This window comes from Cupressus sempervirens, chromosome 8 (genome assembly GCF_028749045.1).
Source record: "Cupressus sempervirens isolate cs-2001-9-10 chromosome 8, ASM2874904v1, whole genome shotgun sequence".
In the NCBI taxonomy this organism is placed as follows: Eukaryota; Viridiplantae; Streptophyta; class Pinopsida; order Cupressales; family Cupressaceae; genus Cupressus; species Cupressus sempervirens.
In genome coordinates this window covers 512969707-512994529 of record NC_143125.1, presented here as the reverse complement: position 1 = coordinate 512994529, position 24823 = coordinate 512969707, and positions in this window count along the sequence as shown.

The window sequence follows — 24823 nt, the reverse complement described above, 5'->3', positions numbered from 1 at the left end:
AAAAATGGTGTAATGCCATGGATGAGGAAACAGATGCCATTGAATGAAATGAGACATGAGAGTTAACTACTTTTCCTCCCAAGAAACAAGTAATTGGAGTGAAATGGATTTACAAGACCAAGTGCAATGCTGAAGGAAAAATAGATAGGCATAAGACACATTTAGTGGTCAAGGGGTACAAGTAATAGTGCAGAGATTATGATGAGACATATGCCCCAATTGCAAGAATGGAAACTGTGTGTATTGTCATAGTAATTATAGCCTAGCACAAATGGAAAGTATATCAAATGGATGTGAAGTCCACCTTCTTGAATGGTGTACTCAAGGAAGAAGTTTATGTGGATCAACCACCTAGTTATGAAGTTTTGAGTGAAGAACACAAAATGTATAGATTGAAGAGGGCTCTTTATGGGCTCAAGAAAGATCCAAGGGCATGGTGTAGTAGGATTAACTCATATCTGATGAGCAATGGCTTTAGCAAAAGTGATGGTGAGTCCACACTTTATATCAAGGCAACAAATGGTAATGTGTTGATTGTTGTCTTGTATGTAGATGATTTAATCTTCATTGGAAATGATAATTTCCTAATTGATAAGTTCAAAGAGGCCATGAAGAATGAATTTTAAATAAGAGACCTAGGTATCTTGAAATACTTCTAGGTATAGAAGTAAATCAAATGCATGATGGCATCTTCATCTCTCAAGAAAAATATGCAAGGAAAATCCTGGAGAGATTCAAAATGAAAAATAGTAAAGAAGCCCCAACACCAACAGTAGTATGTCTGAAGTTGAGCAAGGAAGATTGCAAAAAAAATGTAAATCCAACACTATACAAGAGTATGGTTGGATGTTTGATATATTTGATTGCAACTTGGCCAGACATGATGCATGCAGTAAGCTTGATTTCTAGATTTATGGAAACACTAAAGGATTCCCATTGGCAAGCAGGAAAGAGGATCCTAAGTTATGTGAATGGTACCAAAGGATTTGGGATTTTGTATACTATAGAAAATGATTTCAAGTTGGTTGGTTACATGGATAGTGATTGGGCTAAAAGTTTAGATGATAGAAAGAGCACTTTTGGATTGTAAGAATTTGGTATAGCTCTGATACCATGTAAGAATTTTCCTTAGGGAAAAATGACACCAAGATCAAGGAGCTCAAGACTTAGCACAATATGGACCAAATAATTTATGATCATAATAACAATATGAGAATGAATATTTGATCTTCTCAGATGATTGAATACACACTAGAAGTGCATGTATATAAAGGCATCTAAAATGACTAGGAGCTAGAAAAGTGATAAGTATGACAACTAAGCACACCTCCACTAGAAGTGTATTATCCTCCATTGAGCACATAATTTTGTGCAATGATGAGAGCATAAGCATAACAAGGTGTATCTTGTGAAGAGATTTTTAGACACCATGTGCTTAAATTAGTTACTAACTCTTGTGTTGTCAACAAGACAACTTATATGACAACACATACTCCTAGGTGTCTAGATAATGCATTAACCTAAGCAAAGTGTAAATAGTAATTAATTATTTACACTAACATGGATATATGTTCCATATTGGATCAAGTGCAATTTCATGGGCATCCAAGAAGCAACCTATTTTTGCTCAATCTACAATAGAGGTTGAATACATAGCAAAAAATGCAACAACATATCAAGCTATTTGGTTAAGGAGGATCTTGATAGATTTGAATGAAAAGCAGAGGATGGAACCACAATTTATTGTGAAAACATCTCCCCAATTGCATTGTCCAAGAATCCAGTCTTCTAAGGGAGAAGCAAGCATATAGAGATCAAATATCACTTCATTAAAGAGTTGGTATATAATGGAGATATCAAGATGGAATTTTGCAAGTCTGAGTAGCAGCTAGCAGACATATTTACTAAGCCTTTAGGCATTGGAACTTTTGTACACCTAAGAGAGTGTCTTGGTGTAGTTGATTTGGATCAAGAGTGATTCTTGTTTGGTTTAGCTTAGGACAAAGGGGGAGTGTTGAAATATTTAATGTAGTAGGTTGGTTGCCCCTAGAGCCAAATGCCCACCTACCACCCTAAAAACTTGCACAAGAATCAAAAAAATTAAATGTAGGTAGGTGAGTTAAAATTTTGAAATGAGAGGGAAAATATTTTTTCCAAGAGACAAAAGGAATGAATCCGATTCATTCAATCAGCAGAAGAGAGCAACATAGAAGGATTGGATTAGTTGCAGAGTAGAGAAGGAAGTTGATCAATAGATCAAGTAAGAGTTTAGAAGATTTAAGGTTTTTAATTTCATGTTCAGTTGCACATGTTGTATCTTTTTTCATTATATAAGTCTTTATTAATTCAACCTATGAAGCAGTAGTTGCTCTAGGCATTGTTGTATGCAGCCATTAGAACTGTAAGTTTGAAGTTAAGTTTGAAGTTTTATTAGTTTGAAGATTTTAGGATTTTTTGGTTGAAGCTGAATGCTCCCAAATTTTGTAATAGTTTTATCTTATTTGAATAGAAAGAAAGAAAGCAAGAAAGAATACTAAATTCTATTGTTCCCTTCTTCTATTCATCATTGCATGATATTTTGTATTTGAGAAGTTCATAGTTGAAATCTTCATCCTTTAGCTCTCTATGTTTTAATGGTAGTCTATTATACTACCCACTCAGTCTAATCTTTGACTAGGTTCTATTTCTGTTGTTACTACCGAGCACACTCGACATCCTCTATTTCCAAGCATCACCTTGCAATGGTGACCAAGCTCACTCGGCATCTTCACTGCTAAGTTCACTTGGCATACACTTTGTCGAGTTTCCCTAAGTGCCAAGTCACTCAGCTCCTTCATGTGCCAAGCTTACTCAGCATTGTCCTCTTGTCGCTCGACACCCTCTTATGCTAAGCAAGTATGCTACTGAACATTAGTTCTTGCCAAGAAAAATTATTAAATTTTGTGATCTATTTTCCACACACTAAATATAGCTAATGTTACTTTATACCAATTTGAGAATGATAGCACTTTTTTTGAGATTATTTGGATCCACCATTAAACATTTTAGTGAAGCTTTGCACATTGATATACAAAATGAATCATTGTCGTATGATACAAATCTTAAACATAATTTGCAAAAATAAAGAGAAAAATAAAGATCATTATAAGATAAGAAATGACAAATTATATTATCGTTCTTCCAATTGTCTATCCATAGTTGTAAAGAATATGTTTTAATGCTTTCCTATCTTCTCTACTAACTAACATTCAAAGTGCAATAATAAAATTTGATAAGTGGAAAGACTACGTGATGATCAAGAAATGTTGTAAGAAAGAACCTAGATTGATATCAATGCAAAAGAAGCATTTGGTTGATACTTGGACATGTGTGAGTTTTACACTAAACATGTTAATTCTATCAAAACCTGAACCTAATTTCTATCACCCAATCACACAACTCATGCAAAGAAGGTTGCAAGAACACAAAATTCATTATTTTGTAAGGCCACTGATGAAATGACTAAGATTTTTTGTGGTAATAATTTTGGTTTCTTCCTAAACCCTTGACCTATTTTCATTAAATTGGACAACTTATGTAAGAAGACTTGCTAGAATGCAAAAATTGTATTATCACAAGATAAATATTTTGAATGACCATTCCATTAAGTACAAAAGTTTAGAATGCAAAAATTGTATTATCACAAGGTAAATATTTTGAATGATCATCCCATTAAGTACAAAAGATAAGTAATGCTTTTAATTGTTATGTGATATTATCTTCAATGTTAAATTTTAAAAATAAAAAGATGTATATGAAAATTCTTATTAATTTATCTACTTTTACTTTAATGGTCATTAGAGAAGTTTTATGAAGAAATACTTTTCTTTAAAAGAAAATATATATAAACAAAATAAAATTGCTTATATTTGAGAATATAATACTTTCAATCATATGTTTTCTAAAAACGCTAATTGTTTTTTTCAGAAATAGAGGATTATGATTATAAATCATTAATATGTTATAAATTTTATACTTGATGTGTTATATCTTTGAAAAGGGAAATATTACTAATGTTTGTGATGGAAATATTTGGAGAAGAAATATGAACATACTCTCTTGATATAGAATCATTATATTCTTGTCCTACATAAATCTGAAGATAACATATTAGGGTCAATTTTATTTTAAAACATATTTTGGAAAAACAATGTATTTCCTAATGTCATTTTATACAAACATTTTTTTAATAATGTCTAAAGGATTAGTTTTATAGATGTGAAATGTTCTAACAAAAATTCATGTGTAGGAGAGAGTAAGAATCATTCATGAAAGAAGAGGCAAAGTATTTATTTATTTTTTGAAATTGAGATATCTATTAATGTTATTTTATGTGTAGATCAATAACATGAAAACAATTTTTGACAACAACAAAAAGAAATTATAGAAGCATAAGGCAGCACATTTTATTATTGAATAATTAATTTTATTGTTAAACCAAAGGACATGACTTGAGGAACATAACTATAAACTTCTAGGTGGATTATCTCTCATAAATTGTAAATAATAAGTCTCCACTTGCATTTAGTTATAGGTTACAAAAAAATGCAGGGGATATCGAGACCATTTGCAATAGATATATTTTTTCATAAAATATATTAGATACACCAAAGATGGATGATTTTGAAGATTGCAAAAGTAATGTAATTGGGCACACCTTAACTATTTTTCCTTATTTTGAATCAATGAAAAGACTCACTTATTATCTAATTTTTTGATAATTGGTGTTTCAATCAGTTGTATCAAATATTATCCTCTTGGATTCATACTACTACCTGATAGATCTAACTTGATGTATAGCTTGATAATATTACATGTGATATATTGGTTTTCTAATTTGCTTCCTTTGCCTAGGGCTAAATTCATCTAGACTAGGGTTTCATGTAATAAGTTTATATGTGATGGTTGATGGTTGATGGTTGTGGATTCCATCTCCAAAAGAGTTTTGATTATATTGCATCAATGTAAGATTGACTCCATTTGCCCAATATTATATTAAGGACTAGTCTTGTTTGGTTCACTTAATTTGATAAATAATTATAGTTGGTGAGGTTCTTTTCCTAATTCATATAAACATCCCAAAGCATTCATTCTATGACCTTGATCTATCCTTAAAAAACACTTGTCATTTTAAAGAGAATCATCAAAGAAATATGAAATAGAAATAATCTAAATAGTTTGAAAGATAGAAGTTATAGTTCTACCAAGCTAGGTTTTTGATAGCATGTGGACCATATTTGACTCTTAAATAACCAACCCCATTCAATGGCCAAATTTTTTTGATGATCCTAATATTGAGTGGCAAGATTATAGGATTTTTAACTAAAAATTTGAGTAACCAACAAATTTTTGACTCTATTGAGGAGAGTTGATCATGATTTTCATTGTAAAGTTACCCAAATATTTAAAATTCATAGACTATCTAAGAGGTATAAAGATTTTTTAGTGTAATCTACTAGAGGGAGAACCTAGAAGAATTACCAAATCAACATCCTCCTCTAAAGATGTGGCAACTCTATTTAATAATCTTTCAATTCATAACTCTAGTGAGGGAGAAGACTCAAAAGGAAATGAAAACCTTATTTATAAAGTAATAAATAAAAGAAGAGAACATGTTCTATGAGGGATAGGATCAATATTACATCATGGAATATGAACTTTTCACATCCCTATTGGATGCATTCCTCAATTTATAAATATATTCAAAGGTGAATCTATAGTACACATATTCATAAGTGTTTCCTTGGTTCTCATACCTACTAGATTGGCAGAATTTCATCTTCTAGAGTCAAAACAAATTCAAATGTGAAAAATCTAAAGCTTTAAAAGAGTGTGTAATTTATTACATTTTTTAATGATTTTCTGGTCTTGATGCTTTTATCTTGTCTCCAACTCTGCTTAGCACTTCAAATTTTTAGAATTTGGCATGTGAGTGTCAAATTACACTAGGTTAATGAAAGGTGCCAAAATATGTATTTTTTATGGAAAAATTAATTGTTAAAACTTTAAATAGTTAAAAAATAAGGTTCAAAATGCATGTTTCCATTCAAAATCTTAACCTCTCATTCCAAAAAGAGTTAAGAAAAAAATCACAAATGTGTGTTTTTGAACCCCAAACCTTAACCTCCAAAAATGATAAAAGTTAAGCTTGAGACCCAAAACACATGTTTTTGGAGATGATTCTTAACCCCTTTGCCCAAATGCTAGAGGTTAAAAAGTAGGAGGTTAATTAACCCCACTAGAAACATGTAATTGGGAGGTAGTTATTAACCAAAGAAGGGTAGTTTCTAGACCTCAAGTCTACATAAGGGATCATTTTACTTTGTAAAGGGACTTTTTGGACTTTGGTGAATTAGAAAATACTTATGTTGGAGTTTTGGTAGCAAGGCAATTTTTGGAAAGTGTTTTAAAATATTTTCCTTGTAATCATAAATTTCTCTTATGTTCTTGTTATAAGGAAATAAAAGGAAACACATCTTTGGTTCTCTTTTTATAAATCTAAACTATTGAAGTGTTAATTCTTTTGTAGTGAGAGCTTCCATGGTATTATGCAAATTTCCAACTATCATTGAATCAATATTATTCTAATGATAGCCTTTAAGCATAACTCTTGATTGTTCTTGTTAGTAGTTTAAGTTAATATAGGAAACCTTTGATGTCATTTGGTGCATTTGTCATCAGTAGCTTTCTTTCTTTCTATCTTTCAAAGTTTGAATAAATTTTAGTTGAAAAATTAAAACTTATAACTTGTGAGGGAGCTACCCCTCTTAACACAGAGGAAGATCATATACTAAGGGCCTATCCAATTGTTGGGAATTTTTTTCCATATACACTTCATTGGGCTGATTTACATCATTTCAAAATGACAAACCTGTTTACCAATAGAATTTTGGAAACTTTTCTGAGGATTTGAACAAGAAAGATTAATTATTCACATGTGATGAAGCAAGATGGTGTTGTCACATGAGAATTTCTTTCCACTTCTCCAACTAAATGTTGGTTTATAGGACACTCAAGAATATATTATTCCATATTTGAACACTCTATCCTAAAGGTGTAGACAAAGAGCTCAACAATATCATCAGGTAACAAAGTTCTAGAACAAGAAGAATAATTTAAAGAGATCTTGTAAAGAGATCCTATTGGTCAAAACATTGTGGTTGTTGAAAGAATAGTTGCTATTCCAAGAAGGAACATGTAAAATCTTGGTTACATCTATGATCAAGTAAACAATGATAAATAAGCTGGCTGATAAAAGGGACCTTCATTGGAATGAAGGTTGGTGACTCTATTTAAAATATTTAATATTGACAACCCTATCTAAAGGTGTGAATTGGAATTATGGTTTGGTACAAAGGAATTTTTTTAAGTGATAGTGATAGTGATAGCAATGAGGAATATTTTGCATACTGAAAGAAGAAGGATCCTAATGAAACCATACATGTGGATTTCTTGACAAAATTTTATATTGGTGCATGACTTGATCCAAGAAAGATTCATCCATATTTACTTTAGACTCTTCAAAAGATAGATGAAGAAGATGGTAAAGATAAGCATTTTTTCTCTCATTAATCAAAATCATAGTCAAAAAGAAGTTCAATATGAAAGCATAAAGAAGACTTTGTTGAAAATCATGATTCATGTGAATCAGTGTTGGATAATGATAGTCAAGAAAGTATCCCAATACCTACACCTTTCACTCAAAAAAATCATAGTTCCAATTATCCTAATCAAGTTATGTTTTTAGAAAGGTTCTATGGAAATACCTACCTGGATCCTAAAAAAGTACAATCTTCTTTACTTCAAACACTACAAGAACTTGAGAAATAATACCAGTATGACTCGAATTATTTTCTTGATAACAAAATGTCTCCTAGTCAAAATTTTATAAACGTCTCATTAAAATAAGCATGCATGCAACAAGATAGGTACTCTATGTCTAATCAAGAAGATGGTTAAGAAATGAAATCTATAGATGAAGAAGAATCTTCTAATATATCAAGATGTCATCATGGAAATTTCAAAACTTAGGAGAAATTATTCAGTCATCTTGATCCCTACATGATTAAAAAAGAGATATCAAGTGTTTCTCAAGAAAGTACACAATATATGATTAAAGATGAAAGAGTTTTAGATGATGAATATCACATGGTTGTCCTTACAACATGGTGTTCGGAGGTCTCAAATGATGACTTACTCTATAGAGAAGACCTTCCTATTCATTCTCCACTAATCATAAAAGCTGAGGACTGTATTGGTGAAGTCAACTCATTAGAATCTATTGCACAATCTTCTACCACTACCACTAATGAAGAAACAACCTCAAGTGAAATCTTGTAGACATCTCCCTTAACTTCATAAAAGGAAGTCTTTAATTTAAAGGATGTTGAAAAAATTTTAGCAGTCAATGTGATCATCATGGGAGTAGAAGAGCATCTTCAAGGCAAAGATAATGAGTTGTCAACCAATTCTTTTTCAAAGTTAAAAACAATTATAATTTGAAGCCTTCCAATTTTATAATAAATATCATGAAGAAGACATAATGAAGAAAGAGAAGGATAATATTAATCATAATTTGAGGATAGTTTTGATAGAAATGGAAATTAAAAATCAAAGTGAAGAGAAGATGGAACATTAAATTATTGCTCTTTCTCATGGGCACAGCCTGAATTTGAAGCATTTGAGTTCATCAATGGAGATTAAAATTAGAAAACATTGAGAAAAATATATGGATCTAAGTTTCCAACTTTTTAAGCCTTCTATTTTGAAGACATATTTTTTTAAAGATCCTAAAATTGCACCTTGATGTTCAATGTCTTGTAATGTTGATTTCATAAAGGAGACAAATAAAGTGGAATCAGAAGAATATGTTATCATAAGTGGTTCAAATGAAGTTGAAGTTCAAAAGTTGGATTCAATATTTGAATTGGCACAACTTTTTTGTTATTACAAACTATATGAGGATAATCAAACACATTGGTACTTCTTCTTTCAAACTATCAAGGGGATTTCCAAAGAGAGGATTTTGAAATGACTAGAGAATTTCCAAACATTATGACAAGTCATATATGTGAGAGGATACCAATGTGATCCATGAAATCTTACAAATATATGATGAGATATGGTTGTTTAATGCAATACAAAAGAATGTTTCATATCTCATATGCAAGTTTTTGGTAAACCTATTAAACCTACAAGTATTGGTCAAGTGTTCACTTTTTTTTTGCATGAGTTCCTACTTATCCCAACCATGAAATCTATTTGCATGATTCGCTAGAGTCTCTTTGAGGTAGGGGTTTCCTACCATGTACACATATTCTAGTTAGGAGTTTTTCTTGTCATGATCCCTTTTTTGGTTTGTGTATGTTTCTTTGGTTAGTCCCTTTGTTTTTTCCTTTTGGGTGATTCTATATACCTTTGATAAATAACTTTCTTCTCCTACCTCTAGGTTCATCCTATATCCTTTGTAGTCCTTGTCCCTAGATAGAGCCAAATATTTTCTTGGTTCTTGTACCTACTAAATTTAGATAATTTCATCTAATGGAGTAAAAAAAATTAAATATACCAAATTTCAAGCTTTAAAGAGTTTGTAATTTATTGCATTTTTTAACGATCTTATGGTCTTGATGCTTCCATCCTTTTTCTATTTGTTCTCAATACTTTTAATTTTAAAAATATGACATCTAAATCTTAAATTATATCAAGTTAATGAAAGGTGCCAAAACACATGTTTTTGATAAAAACATTAACATTGAAAACTTTAAAAGGTTAAGAAATGAGGTTCAAAATACTTGTTTTCATTCAAAATCTTAATCTCTCATCCCAAAAAGAGTTAAAAAAATATTCCAAGCACACATTTTGAACGCCAAACCTTAACCTCCAAAGAGATTAAGGTTGAGACCCAAAATATGTGTATTGGAGATGATTCTTAGCCTCTTTATGCAACTGCTAGATGTTGAAAAGTAAGAGGTTAATTGACCTCACTAGAAACACACAATTGGGAGGTAGTTATTAACCACAGAAGGGTAGTTTCTTAACCTCAAGTCTATATAAGGTATCATTTTTCTTATTAGAGGGACTTTGGTGAATCAGAGAACACTTATGTTGGAGTTTTTGTAGCAAGGATTTTTTTTGAAAGAGCTTATAGATCTTGTCCTTGTAATCAAAAAATTCTCTTATGTTCTTGGTATACAAAAATACAAGGAAACAAATTTTGGGTTTTCTTTCTACAAATCTAAACTATCGAAGTGTTGATTCTTTATAATAGGTGTTTCCATAGTATTATTCAAATCTTCAACTATTATTGAATCAATATTGTGCTAATGATGGATTTCAAGCGTAGGTCTTGATTTTTCTTGTTAGAAATTTAAGTTAATCTTGGAAAGCTTTGGTGTCATTTTTACATTCGTCATCAATAGATTTATTTTTATCTTTCAAAGTTTGAATTATTTTTTGTTGAAAAATTAAAATTTATGTTTTACAAGGGAGTTATCCCTCTTAACATGAAGGAAGGTTTTATACCAAGGGCCTATCTAATCATTCAGAATAGTTTTCCACATACACTTTGTTGGTCTAAGTTACATCATTTGAAAGTGACAATTTTGTTTACCAACAATAAGGATGTTATTTTTATTACTAGATACCTTCAAAGATAAGACATCTATACAAAAAATACTTGAATAAATTTTGAGAGCTAAATGTCTCAAGATATTCTAATGTAATAATTGTCATTAAATAGTTGCAAGAATGCAGTGATGAAAGAAATTAATGAATACAAGGAGGGTGATTTGGAAATGACACAAAACCCTTTAATGTAGTTCTAAGTAAAGAGGAATGTTTGGATCATAATGAAGAAGAATCCATCCAAGATGAAATTTATATGGAAATAATGTGAACCAAATTGAAATATGAAAAAGATATTTCTCTTAGTGTGGATGAAATTTCAGATTTATTTGATATTTAATACCAGAAGTATGTTTAGACAAGTGGTCATATTTTTCTAAAACATCCAAAATAAACAGTCCAATCAAAAGCAGGCAGCTTTATAAGAAAAGAGAAGTAAACCCATAGACCATAAAATATCTGATTATGATAAGGGGTTAGGTCTCAAATTGATTTTGAAAATCTTTCAAATGGTGTGCGTAAGGATGTTCCTAAAAAAATTGTTTAATCCATTATGTGAGATGATTATTCTAGATTATGAAATGAAAATGACTACAATGCATCAATAAAAGGAAATTTTGCAAGATAGTACTAATAAAGATATTTCTCATGTTTATAAAATGGATGATAAAACATCACATGAAGGTATGCAAAAATTTCCTCTATTTTACAACACACAATTTAAAATTTACTAAAAAAATTCAAAAGTAATGTGTGATAAAACCTTTGGAGAAAATGAAGAAACATTGAGTATAAAATGCAGTTATTGAATACTTTTGAAGATATCCTAATGAAATAGAAAATATGTTAAAAAAGAATTCAAAAAAAACCAAACTCATCTTGTCATAAAATTAAATGTGATGAGAACTATCACATGTCAGTTGATTCATCATTTGAGAGTAATAAAACCTTTTTGGAAAATCAAAAGACTAAACTAGTGGGGAAAAAAAATTGCTATAAATAATTATTATTTTTAACATTATCAAAATGTGGAGCCCATTTTTCATATTATAATTGAAGATAAAAATATTTCAAATGGAAGGAGTTACAAGGGAAAAAAAAATCTCTTGTAAATATTGTGCAAATTTTAGAAAATAAATTACATGGTGAAAAAATGATCATATTCAAGGCATTGATATTTTTTAAAGATATTGTGAATATATCATTCAAATGAAAAAATGTGAAGTACATTGTTATAATAACTATGAAACTAAAAGTGTTTGTGTCATATGTGAAGAATGTCATATCCTTGTTTTAAGATAGAATTTTAATAATAATTAGATAATAGAATGTTATTAAATAAACAATGATAGTAAAATTATATTGAGACTAATATTAAAATATAAAATATAGGAAAAAATCATTATTTAATCTGTATTATCAATAAAATAGTATTTAGTGGGTAAGTGCAAGAAGTTGGGTTTCACTTGTGGCCAAAAAGTGGAAGTATTTTTCCTATTTTTGAAATATCTTGTCCATTGATGCCAAAATTTGAGGCATTTAGAGATTAAATATATTAAAAAACTTTAGAAATAAAAATTGTAGTGCCTACAATCTCATTTTTGAATATGTAATTTATTTGTATACTCATATGATAGATTATTATTTGGTATGGATCTTTAAAAACCACTTTTTCAAAATGTTTGTTTCAAGACCATGCCATAGTCATGTACGAATACCATAATTTGATACAACTAAATGAATTTTTTTGAATCCTTTTAAATGAAGTTATCTAAACACCAAAGATTGAAGAGAATAATTTTCTTAAATTTTTTAATGATTTTTAAATTAATATTTAATTGAAGATTAAGCTAATTTTTAAAACCTCTCATGTATAGACACCATAATTTAATCAAAATTGAACTTTTTAAACTTCAAAATAATTGTGTGAAGATTGATGACATGTAAATTAATTTAAGAAATATGAAAAATTTAAAAAGTTATTAAAGTTTTAGTGAATCTCATTATTTTATGTTTAAGAAACACTTTTGATTAATAAATAATGTAAAAATAGCAAATGAACTCATAACACTATAAAATTTACATTTTAGAAATTAGAACAGTAAGACCTATAATGGGTTTTCATTTTTTCAAAAAAATCAATGGGGATGACCGTATAAGATTATGACAATCTTTGAAATTGTTGATTAAATGCCTTAGTCAAAATTTGGTTCATCAAGGTATAGGCTTGATCCCACCAAGCCTATGCCATGCCTTTTCCCAAGGAAAAACCCAGTGCAAATTATCACCCATGGCATACGAATCAGGCATTCAATTTGTAATTTAAAAATTGGGTGCCTGATTCTAATTTAATCGTTACCAAAATTGGGCACCCAATTGTTTAAATATCTGGTGCTTGATTTAAAATTAGGTACCAAATATTTAAAAAAATTGGGTACCCAATTCTAAAGTACTTGTTAGGCCACAAAAGATGCCCCACAAAGCACTTATGAATCATTGCAATGATTGAATAATAGTTTCGAGCTGCAACATTGAATTTCTGTCATGATTTTTTTTTCTTATCATCTTCTACAATTTGCAAGCCATTAATTTGAATTCAAAACTGGTGCAAACATGGGATCAAAACAAAAAAGAAAGAAGAAGAAAAAGTTTTGACAAATGAGGAGATTGCAACAAATAAAGTGAATGAAGCACAACGTCAATGAGAGAGAAGACATATGATTAGAGAGTTGAGCAATGTTTTAGAAGAGAAATACAATGAGGATACCATGATGGGTGAAGAGGCTGAAGAAGAGAACCCAATAGAAGGAGATTCAAGTGCACATTCTAACTAAACATTCAACACAGGTGTGTCTCCAAACCCTCGAGTTTTTCCTCATGATGAAATTGGAGATTTTGTAGAAGAAGGTTACAATTAAAATGATTTAGTTTTTCTTCATGAGAATAGATTTCCAAATGATCATGCACAAAAAACTCCAATGGAAATGCAAGCCCTAAAAGAAGTACCAAGGAAAAATGAAAATGAGATTCAAATTCCAAATAACACTGAAAATAAAATCCAATCAAAAATAAAAATGGTATGAATGTAGACATGGAAACACCAAATACTGAACAAGCATGTTTGAATGATACTAAAGTGTATGAAAATAATTTTCATTTTTGTAATGATGTGCTAGATAATCTTCATGGATTGGTTTTGTGGAGATAGATTATGACACATGCTAATAGATTATATAGACATTTTTTTTATAATAAGAAATCTAGATTTCAATGTATGTTGATGTTGTAATTGATTAAAATGTCTAAAATGTGAAAAGTAATGAAAATGTTAGGAATATATGCAGAACCCAAGAATAAAAATGAGCCTTTAAAACAAGTTGTATCTACTATTGCTAGTGCCTTTGATGTTATCAAAAAATGAATTCACTCTAAAGACAAGAATGTAGCACGATGAGCAATAATAATAGATTTAGTTAACAAATCAACTATTGAAAAAAGATTGATTAGTAACATAAGTGGATATCTTAATGTGAATTGTGATACTTTAGAAAGAGCTATAAAGAGAAGGCTTAACTTTGAATATGATCCAAAAAATAGTTTGTGGACTTCTAGTAGTAGACTCCTAAGATTTGATATGAAACTTATGAGTGAAGTCAAAATTTTGGTTCAAATTTTTTGGTATGATAATACAAGAGTGTCACCTAATTCAAGAGATGTTCTTAAATTGAGAGTTGGCTCAAATATACATGATCCACAACCTAAAAAGCTTTTGAACATGACTCAAACTAAATTATTTAGAAAAATCTTTAGATGACAAGGTGTTAACTATTACCATTAGTCAAAGATCTTTTGAAAAGTGTAAACCACGGTATGTAAGGATTAACAAGGAAAGAATCACATGTTGTTGTAAAACTCATGTTGAATTTTGTTACCATTATGATGTATTTTGATCTATATGTGGTACCATACATAGTAAAGAAATGTTGCGGGAATGTGGTGTAAAAATACCACGTAAAACTAGAAAATATTTCATATTAGGTTTGTTTTGTAAGCCACCTAATGATCAATATTTTCTTTTCAATGCATGTCTTTTTAGTTCATGTGATATGTGTGGCAATATTTCTTTGTTAGATGAATGTTTGCATGAAAATTCTTTAAGGACTTTTGGACAAAAATTAGTTTATGTAAAAAGATTTTAAACTATTGAATATCCATTGAAGGATGGGAATATTGGAAGGTGTGATCTAGTTATAGATAAAGTTAGTTGTCATGTATTTATGGATGAGTTTAAGAGTGTGATCATACCAAAATATATTAAATACTCTCAATATGCTAGATTGCTTGATGAAAAAAATTTCATATGTAAGAATACGTTTCCAATTGGTACTATACTTTTAGTTTTTGGCTTTGAAGAGAACTACACACTTGCATCGCAAGATGAGGTACAATCAAAATATTACAATTTAGTACAAGTAACAATTTATGTTCATGTATAGTTTATAGGCATGCCCCTAATAGTATAGAGTAGGATTGAAAAATATTGAGAGAGTACCAGTTCTATATGAGTGATAATAAACTTCATTCATCTAACTTTTTCCGATATTCTTTCAAGGTATTTTATGATAATTTAAGAGAGAGACAAATTCAAATGACACAAAATTGGATATGGTCAGATAATTGTACAAGACAATTCAAGAATGCTAGAATGTTCTATTAGTTGAGTAGGACTCACAAGAAAACTAAAATCCAACATGTGTGGAGTTTTTTTGAGGTTGGACATGGTAAAGGAGAACATGATGGTTCTGGTGCATGCATGAAGAGAGCCCTTTGCAAAGAGAAATTAAAATTTGAGGAAAAAACAAAATTCAAAAATGCACATTAGATTATGTAATGGTGTAACAAATATTTATATAAAGGATCAAGTTAGAACTCTACAATTAGATGTTTATTTTGTGTAGTTGAAGAGAATAATATCCTTTCAAGAGATGAATGTGACATAATTAGTGGGTCAGCTAAATGGCATTCATTTAGGTGTTCATATTCTAACACTTGGACTATATAGACTAGGGAGCTTGCTTGTTTTTGTCAGTTTTGTCTTGCAGGTGAATGGAAAGAATGAAAGAATATAGAATGGGTTGAAGATTGGAAACATAAATCATTAGAACCTACTAACACACATTTTCAAGATGATATAGTAAATGAAGGCCAAAATGTTACTTTTACATTAGAAGATTATGGTCATATTTTAGACCTTTTACAAACTGGTATGCACAATTTAATTAAATTTTGTTGTGATCATGCTTCATTTTATATTATTTATTTATGGACATGTCATTAATGCAATTCAAGTACATTTCATTAATATATTATTTATTTACATGTACACATGTGATTAAAGTGTTTATGTACTTTCTCTTATCTTGTAGGACATGTTTATGTTGTTACTGCACCTAATGATAACAATGAACAAATTGAGTATTGGCTAGCTAGATGTGTGGAACCTAAGAAAAAATTGATATGTCATCAACTAGATGGTGATGGATTTGAGTATCCAATTGGGTCTATCATTGTAGATGGAACCTAGCTACATACATACCTAACAAGATAATAGGTTTACTAGCATTTGAAGACTAACTATTACCAGTTTTTAATACTCGCATTTTAAACTTCAATTTTGATCCCATGGAAGAATCTCCAGTGATTTTTATTACTAATGATGTTGTGGTAATTTACAATTTGTAAAGAAGGAAATGTTATGAAGTTATGTTGAACTTGAACATTGAACCTCAAAGTCCAAAGGTTCAAGTTTAGAGTTCAAGATTCACTAGCTCTGAGGTTCAAGTTCAAAGTACAAAATTGAGTTCATTGATCCAGAGTTCAAGTTTGAGTTTGCAAAATCAAACTTCAAGCTTCAAGTTCAGAGGTCAACCTTTCCATGTTAAAAATGAAGATTCATTGGTTCAAAATTCAAGGTTCAAAGGTTCAAATGCATGATTCAAAGTTCAAGCTCGTAGGATCAAAATGGCAGTTTCAGATTCTCAAGGTACAAAGTTCAAAGGAACCATTCAAAGCATTTGATTCAAGATTCAAAAGGCTCTAACTCAGATCTTCCACTTGGATGTTAGCTATTGGGGGTATTATTTCATGTTCTATTAGTAAATAGAAACTTGACACTATGCTGATAAAATGCATATATGTTGGAAGTATAATTCATGGTTTCATCAATTTTGCTCACTACTCCTCCAAAGCATTTTATGGATGTATCGCATCAGCATTTTTTCAGCCCATCTAAAATGCATGTTAAATATAAGAAATATCACAAAAATCATAAATCATGTCCTGTTGATTATATAGCAAAGAATTTGGACTCGTGACAACCAAAATATATATCTTTAAAGAGGCCAACATGGAAGATTGTAGAGGATGTGAATGTGGCTAGAAACTATATTATGCTAATATTGATTTTATTACAGTCATTTAGACCCACATGCAGTAGCTCATATATTTTGACTTGGTGATTTTTTTTTTATCACTTCAATTAGAATGTAGAAAATGAGGTTTGAGAGAACAAATCCAAAAATGAACTTGATCCAACGATGGAAGAAAAAGACATTCCCCCCTAAACATGACCCATTTTTTCTCGCAGTAGTATTTATTTTTCTATTTGCCCAACAAAGGAAAGATTTTGATTTTGATTCAACATATTTAAATGTCGATTGTTAAAATATAATTTAAATATGTTAAGATATATCACTATTAACTTTAATGTTAATAAGTATATCAAATTCAAAGAACATGAAGAGGAAAGAGAAAATATAATTCCAAGATTTAGTTTTGAAGAGAAAAACTAAAAAGTCATAGGAATGATTATTTATTGATATATTTTCAAGAGGAACAGGGGGCTCCTTTTTTAAGAAGTCATGTGGCTACTAGAGAAAGGGGAAGGGAATTTCATTTCATTTTCATTTGCATTTGGAGTTGAGAGTTTTGGTTTTGGTAATAGACTCAGTAGATGTGAGTAAATAAAATTGGAGTATTCTTATTTTTTGTGTTCAAGACAAAGAGAGGTTTTATTCCAAATCGTAGCATTTGGTTATCACTTTTCTATTTATAATCAATTGTGGTATTGTTTTACTCAGTTTTGAATATTATCTTGCATCTTGTGTTAAGTATTGGATAGGCTAGAGATTGTAGTATTTGTAGAAATTCCTATTATAGAAATTGGGATTATTTAACCCTAATTTTCATTTCAACTTCATTGAATTTGCACAAGTAGCATTCATGTTGCATTACCAATGTGAAGGAGTCATAGGAAATGTTAATTCTTGGATTTGGCTAGGTTTAGAACTAAATTTAATGCCCAAGTTAGTTCTATCTAGGACTGGCTTGGTTTCCCTCTTTCGTTCTTAGGTTAAGAATGTACCTAGTTAGTTTAGGAATAAAATGAAATTCATTGAATATCATTCATAAGGGATCTATACCTTTAAATTTAGAGGAAATCTATCAACCTAGTGATAGATTATCCAACTATTGTATCAAATTGTTTCTCATAGATTTGTCCATTTAAGAGTTAAATTGAAAAGAACAATCTATTTACTAATAGTTTTTTGGCGACTCTACTAGAGACCAAAAATAAGGATTTAGTGCCAGCCTTTTGGTTTCTTGGTCTTATTTTTTCTATGTATAGGAGACTAGAAACTCTATATAATGACCATGCCTGAAAGAAGGGTCTTAAAGAAGAAAAGACACAACCCTACCATCTTAGACATAAAAAAATCAATGACAAAGTGATACAAGATTTCTAGAAGCACTACAAGAGAGTATTTCACATCCTATGAAAAAAAATCTTAGCCTTGAAGAAAATCATACTTCTAACCTATTATGGAGGAGCTTGTGTCACAAATTCCATAGTCTCAAGGACCTAGAAGAATATAAGAAAAGAGTATAGGTGCTTTAGAAAGAGCTAGAAATGGATGACATTGAGGCCCTAGTTATTAAAGTCTTCATCCCTCTCATACAACTACCTTGTTATGAATGAGAAAGAGGTCTAACGAGAAATCTCTAAACTTCACGAAGAACAAGCATTGGTGAATCCAAATCAGTGTGGTTTTTAATGCATAAGTGGAGGAAATCTTCCTAATTCCATTCCTCTTTCTAAGGATAAAAGTGTTGGTATTTATTCTTCCTCTCACCAACTTAAAAATGAATATTTTCAGCCACTCGCGCAATATGAAAATATTAGTCCTTCCGATTCCATAAGTTTAATAGTGAAAGAAAAGGCTAAGATGTATGTAGTATTGTGTGATGGAAAGAAGCTTAAGCATGCTCAAACATCCACAATTTAGTTAGGTGGTGATTCTTTGAATGAAAATGATATTATTGAAAGGTTCTTGTTAGCAATCAAGAAAGAAGAATCCAAAATTAAATGCTTGGATATTAATGATGCAAAATGCTTGGTCAAGGAAATTTCAAGTCTAGATGTAGCAGCAAGCAAGATAGAGGAATTGTGCATAGAATTGAAGGAGAAGGTTACTTGGAGCAAGCCTAATCCTTTATGCCTACCAATGGAATCTTATGAGCACATAGATAACCCTTTAGTCCAGCTATCTCCTTTAAAGGAGAAAGATTATTCCTTTTCTCTTGGGATAAAAAGCACAAAAATAAATAACATGTAAGGAGTATTTCCAAATCTAGTAGCCACAAGTGATAATGATTCTTTGAATGAGGGAGAAATTATTGAAGAGATCCTATCGCTGATCAAGTATGAAGACTCTAGAGGTAAAAATTTAAATGCTGATTTGATTAATACATTTTGCTAGGATGAAATATTTTCTGAAGTATTAGCAGCAAAATTCAATGAAGTTTACCTATTTCATGCCGATCTGATGCTAGATGAAGCATTTCCTCATTTTGAGTATGTTGCTAATGCTAGAAGTCTTTAGAAAGGTCAAGTTTTTAGGGATGCTAACAATATAGATGAAATGAGTTTCTTTAAGAAGACTTTTGAGCCTAAATTTTTTCAGCCACTAATTGAAAATGGTCTTGAGAATTCTATATCAAAGACTCAAGAAAAGGTAGAAGTCTATGATGAGCTATGGTTATTTGGAGCTAAGAATTGGTTCACAAGGATCTTCCATACATTATTCTTAGCTTGCAAAAATAAGGATATTTTCATGTGGAGGTTATGCCAAGCTATCTCATTCAGGAGTTTCCCATTGTTATGAAATGGATCCTTCTTCTCTCAGCCAGTAAATGGTTTTGTGTAAGTCTTTCCCCAGCTTTGGTTTTTGTGGTGAGTTCTTCTCACCTATATATGCTTGTAAATAGCTTGTTGATCTTTGATTTTTTGGTGGTGCTTATTTTTTTTGGTTTTTTTTTATTTCTTTGTTGTTTTGGTTTTAGTTTGTTGCTTTTGTGGTGTTGCAATTAGGGCATTTGGTTTTCCCTGTCTTCCTACTTTTTCCCCTCTCCACAAGTTGTCCCTTTGATCTCTTTTTTTTCATAACTCTATTGCCCAATGGATATGAAACTGGTCTTTACCAAAGATTACTGAATTCTTTATGTCCCTTCTGTCCCATATCCCTAGTCAGAGCCAGCTATTACCAGGTTTTAACACTCACATTTTAAACTTCAATTTCAATCCCATGGAAGAATTTTTGGTGATTTTGACTGTTAACAATGTTGTGGTAATTTACAATTTGTAAAGAAGGAAGTGTTATGAAGTTATATTGAAATTGCACTTTGAACCTCAAAGTACAGAGTTCAAGATTCACCAGCTCTAAGGTTCAAGTTCAAAGTTCCAAATTGAGTTCATTGATCCAGATTTCAAGTTTGAGTTTGCAAAATCAAAGTTCAAGCTTCAAGTTCAGAGGTCCACCTTGCCATGTTTGAAATGTAGATTCATTGGTTCAAACTTCAAGGTTCAAAGGTTCAAATGCATGATTCAGATTTCAAGTTCATAGGATCAAAATGGTAGTTTGAGATTCTCAAGGTGCAAAGTTCAAAGGAACCATTCAAAGGATTTGACTCAAGATTCAAAAAGCTCTACCTTGGATCTTCCACTTGAATGTTAGTTATTAGGGGTATTTATGTTATGGTCTATTAGTAAATATAAACTTGTCACTATGCTGATAAAAAGCATATATGTTGGAAGTATCATTCATGGTTTCATCGGTTTTGCTCACTCCTCCTTTTATGGATGTACAACATTAGCATTTTTTCAGCCCATCTAAAGTGCATGTTAAATATAAGAAATTTAACAAGAACCATAAATCAAGTCTAGTAGATTACATAGTATAGAATTTGGATTCATGACATGACAACCAAAATATATGCCTTTAAAGAGGCCTACATGGAAGATTGCAGAGCATGTGAAAGTGGCTGGAAACTAAATTCTGCTAATTCTAATTTAAAATAGTCATAGAGACCCACATGTAGTAGCTCATATCTTTTGAATTAGTGATTTTTTTTAAATTTCTTTAGTCAATATGTAGAAAATTAGGTTTGGAAAAACATATCCAAAAATGAGCTCAATTGTATAGTGGAAGAAAAAGATATGCCCCCCAAAACATAACCCATTTTTACTGGCAATAGTATTTATTTATTTTTCTATCCATCAAAGGAAAGATTTTGATTTTTATTCAACATATTTAAATTTTTATTGTTAAAATATAATTTAAATATGTTAAGATATATCATTACTAACTTTAAATTTAATAAGTATATCAGATTCCAAGAACATGCAAAGGAAAGAGAAAATATAAATCCAAGATTCAGTTATGAAGAGAAAAAGTAAAAAAATCATAGGGATGATTATTCATTGATATATTTTCAAGAGGTAAAAGGGGCTTCTTTTTACAGAAGTTGTGTGGCTACCAAAGAAAGGGGAAGGGCATTTCGTTTCATTTGCATTTACATTTGGAGTTGAGAGTTCTAGTTTTGGTAATAGACTCAGTAGATGTTATGAGCAAATAAAATTAGAGTATTCTTATTTGTTGTGTTCAAGACAAAGAGAGGTTTTATTCTAAATAGTAGCATTTGGTTATCACTTTTATGTTTATAATCAATCGTAGTATTGTTGTATTCAGTTTTGAACATTATCTTGCATCTTGTGTTAAGTGTTGGATAGAATGAAGATTGTAGTATTTGTAGACATTCCTATCATAGAAATTAGGATTATTTCACCCTCATTTTCATTTTAGTTTCACTATTTTTTCATAAGTAGCATTCATATTGCATTACCAATGCTAGAGTAATAGGAAATGTGAATTCTTGGAGTTGGCTAGGTTTAGAACCAAATTTACTACCCAAGTCAGTTCTATCTAGAGTTGACTTGGCTTCCCTCTTCCATTCTCAGGTTAAGAACATACCTAGTTAGTCTAGGAATAAAGAAAATTTTATTGAATATCATTCATAAGGGAGTTGTACCTTTCAATTTAGAGGAAATCTATCAATCTAGTGATAGATTATCCAACTATTGGTATCAAATTATTTCTCATAGATTTGGGCATTTAAGAGTTAAATTGAATAGAACAATATGTTTAATAACACTACTAATCATAAAAGAAGATTTTACACTATTCTCATTTGGTTGTGGAAATGAATATCAAATTAGAAAGATACAAAGGGAGACCTGCCAATTAGCTATTATTGAATATTTCAATGGATGAGCATGAGACAATCATAGATGCATTGCAAAAGAGAGAGGATGCAGATGGTACAGTGGATAAATACAATTAAATAAAACACATATAAGTTTTTTCTTTATTGTGATCTTTTTATACATGTAGTTATATAATTTAAATGCATGTATGCATTGTAAATAGAAAATTAGAGAACTTATATATAACTCTCATTCAAGTCTTAATTATAATTTATTCAAATGTAAATTTTTAAGGTGGATTGAACATCAACATCTTATGCAATTACACATAGTGAATACATACATCACACATAGTTGCATAATACAAATAACTCTTATTACATTCATGCTTTTATTAACACATTTTTATTTTTTTTTAAATGTATTTTGTAGGACCTCATTTGTAGAAATGTGTTGAGCCAATTTTTTATTTTGAAATTGAAACATGTTGTAAAATTTTTAAAACACGAGTGTACTTCTATTTATCCCCTTCACATTGTGTTACATATATATGACTTCACTTGTTTTAAATTTATATGATTTCAGTTGTGTAAAATATAGGAGTTCACTTCTATTTGAAAGTTAAAGATATGCTCTTGTTATTAAAAAATCTTTGTCAATTAAAGTAATGACCTCCTATATTTTTCCATTGCTTTTACATTCAAGCATGTTTTAATTAATGTTCCTATATTTAATTAAAATTATTAAAATTATTGTTCATGTAACATATACTAACAAAATGTGTCATAACATGAATAAAATATGTCACAATAAAGAAAATGGTTCATACTTACAACATGATATCATAATAATCTATATTGCATACACTAGCATGATAAGAAGTCATAAAAATATAATACATATAATACAGTTAACTATCGTAATACAAAGTGTATTAGAATAAACAATATGTGTCATATAAACACAATCTAAAGGTGCTAAAAGACCTAATCTATTTGATCTATAGTCCTCTTTACTCCACAAAAAGAGGACTCAAATGGATCATCCTATGTAACATGATATGTCTCATCATGTGGGACATCTTGATCATGTGTCACATCTTGAAAAACAATATGTGCATGCTTAATTGAAATGGGTTTCAAAATCTAGCTTGCAAATAAATTAAATATTTCATAGTTATTAAAAATAATACCACATGAGATAGGTGTCCCTCTATAACAAGAGGAAGTACACTATCAAAACTACCAAATGCGGCAATGGTGAGGTCCTATAATTTAGAATGCATAAATTTTTTAACTTTGATAAAGATCATAATGAACTATATATGTAGAAATCACAATACTAACTTGAAAAGATGATGTATGTACCTCCATTTGGCTTAGTCTTGTCACTAGTATATTTCCCCTTATTTTTTGACCTAAATTTTTGATCAAAGGCCATATTGGCCTATGAATTCTTTTTTTTTTCTTGCCCGATTTGGTCAAAATTTTGACCAAATTAGGGTTTCCCAATTTGGTTGAAATTTTGACCATATCGGGTTCAATAGAAAAAAAGAAAAAAAGTGGCATCACATTTTCTTTTTTGGCTAGAGGAGTTGATTGGATGTGTTTTGTGTGCACAAGATCCATTTGAGGAAAGAAGTAGCATTCTCCATCAATCAATCCCCTTATATGGTTGTTTATGTTTGCATTTTGAGTTGCCATCGGAGATTTGGTGTCCACATTTGGAAGGAATTTATATTTATATGAAATTTATCATATGGTTTGCAATTTTAGTTCCCATTGTAGACATTTGACAAGTTTGAGTTGCTTCCTTCATTGTTCGACTAGAAGACTTACTTGGGATTAAAACTTTGACCCTTTTGAGTGATATCGCTAAGTGCTAAAAATTTGCAACTTTTCTTATTGCATAATTTATTTGGTAAGGGTTTAATCAAATACATAAGTAATTTGTTTTGTAAAACATGTAGAAAGGAGGAACTTGGGGGATATTTACAAGAAATGTAGCCAATGTGAAAAAGAAATATTCTTAGCTTCACCAAAAACAAATGTATCTTTTACTCTTTGCTTTCAATTTTTCACTCTTTTTCAATGGTGATGGTGAACTCAAGTAGGTAGAAATAGATTTTCTTGTATCCTTGCACATGGCTACAACATGACAAAAGTCTAGTAACTTGTAAAGCTCTCTATCATTTAAATCACCTTGGAACCTCTTCATTAAAATCTTAATTTCAGGTTGACATTGAAACACAGTAGGATTATGGTCCACTAAAATGAAATCCTTCAAACTAAAATTAGGAAAAGCTTTTAAAAGATCCTTTATAGACATATCATGAGCAAGTCTCCTATAAGAATCCATGAGAATCTATTGTTTTATATGAAGGTTTACATCAAGCTTGTCTCGGATAAAGTCTCCATAACCTCTTTGGAAATCAGTGAAGATTATGATATTATAATCCTTATCCAATCAATCCAAAAAACTCCTTGAGACCTGGCCTTTGTAACACATGCAAAGACACATCCTTTTCCACATACTTCTCCAAAAATATTCTTCTGGGTT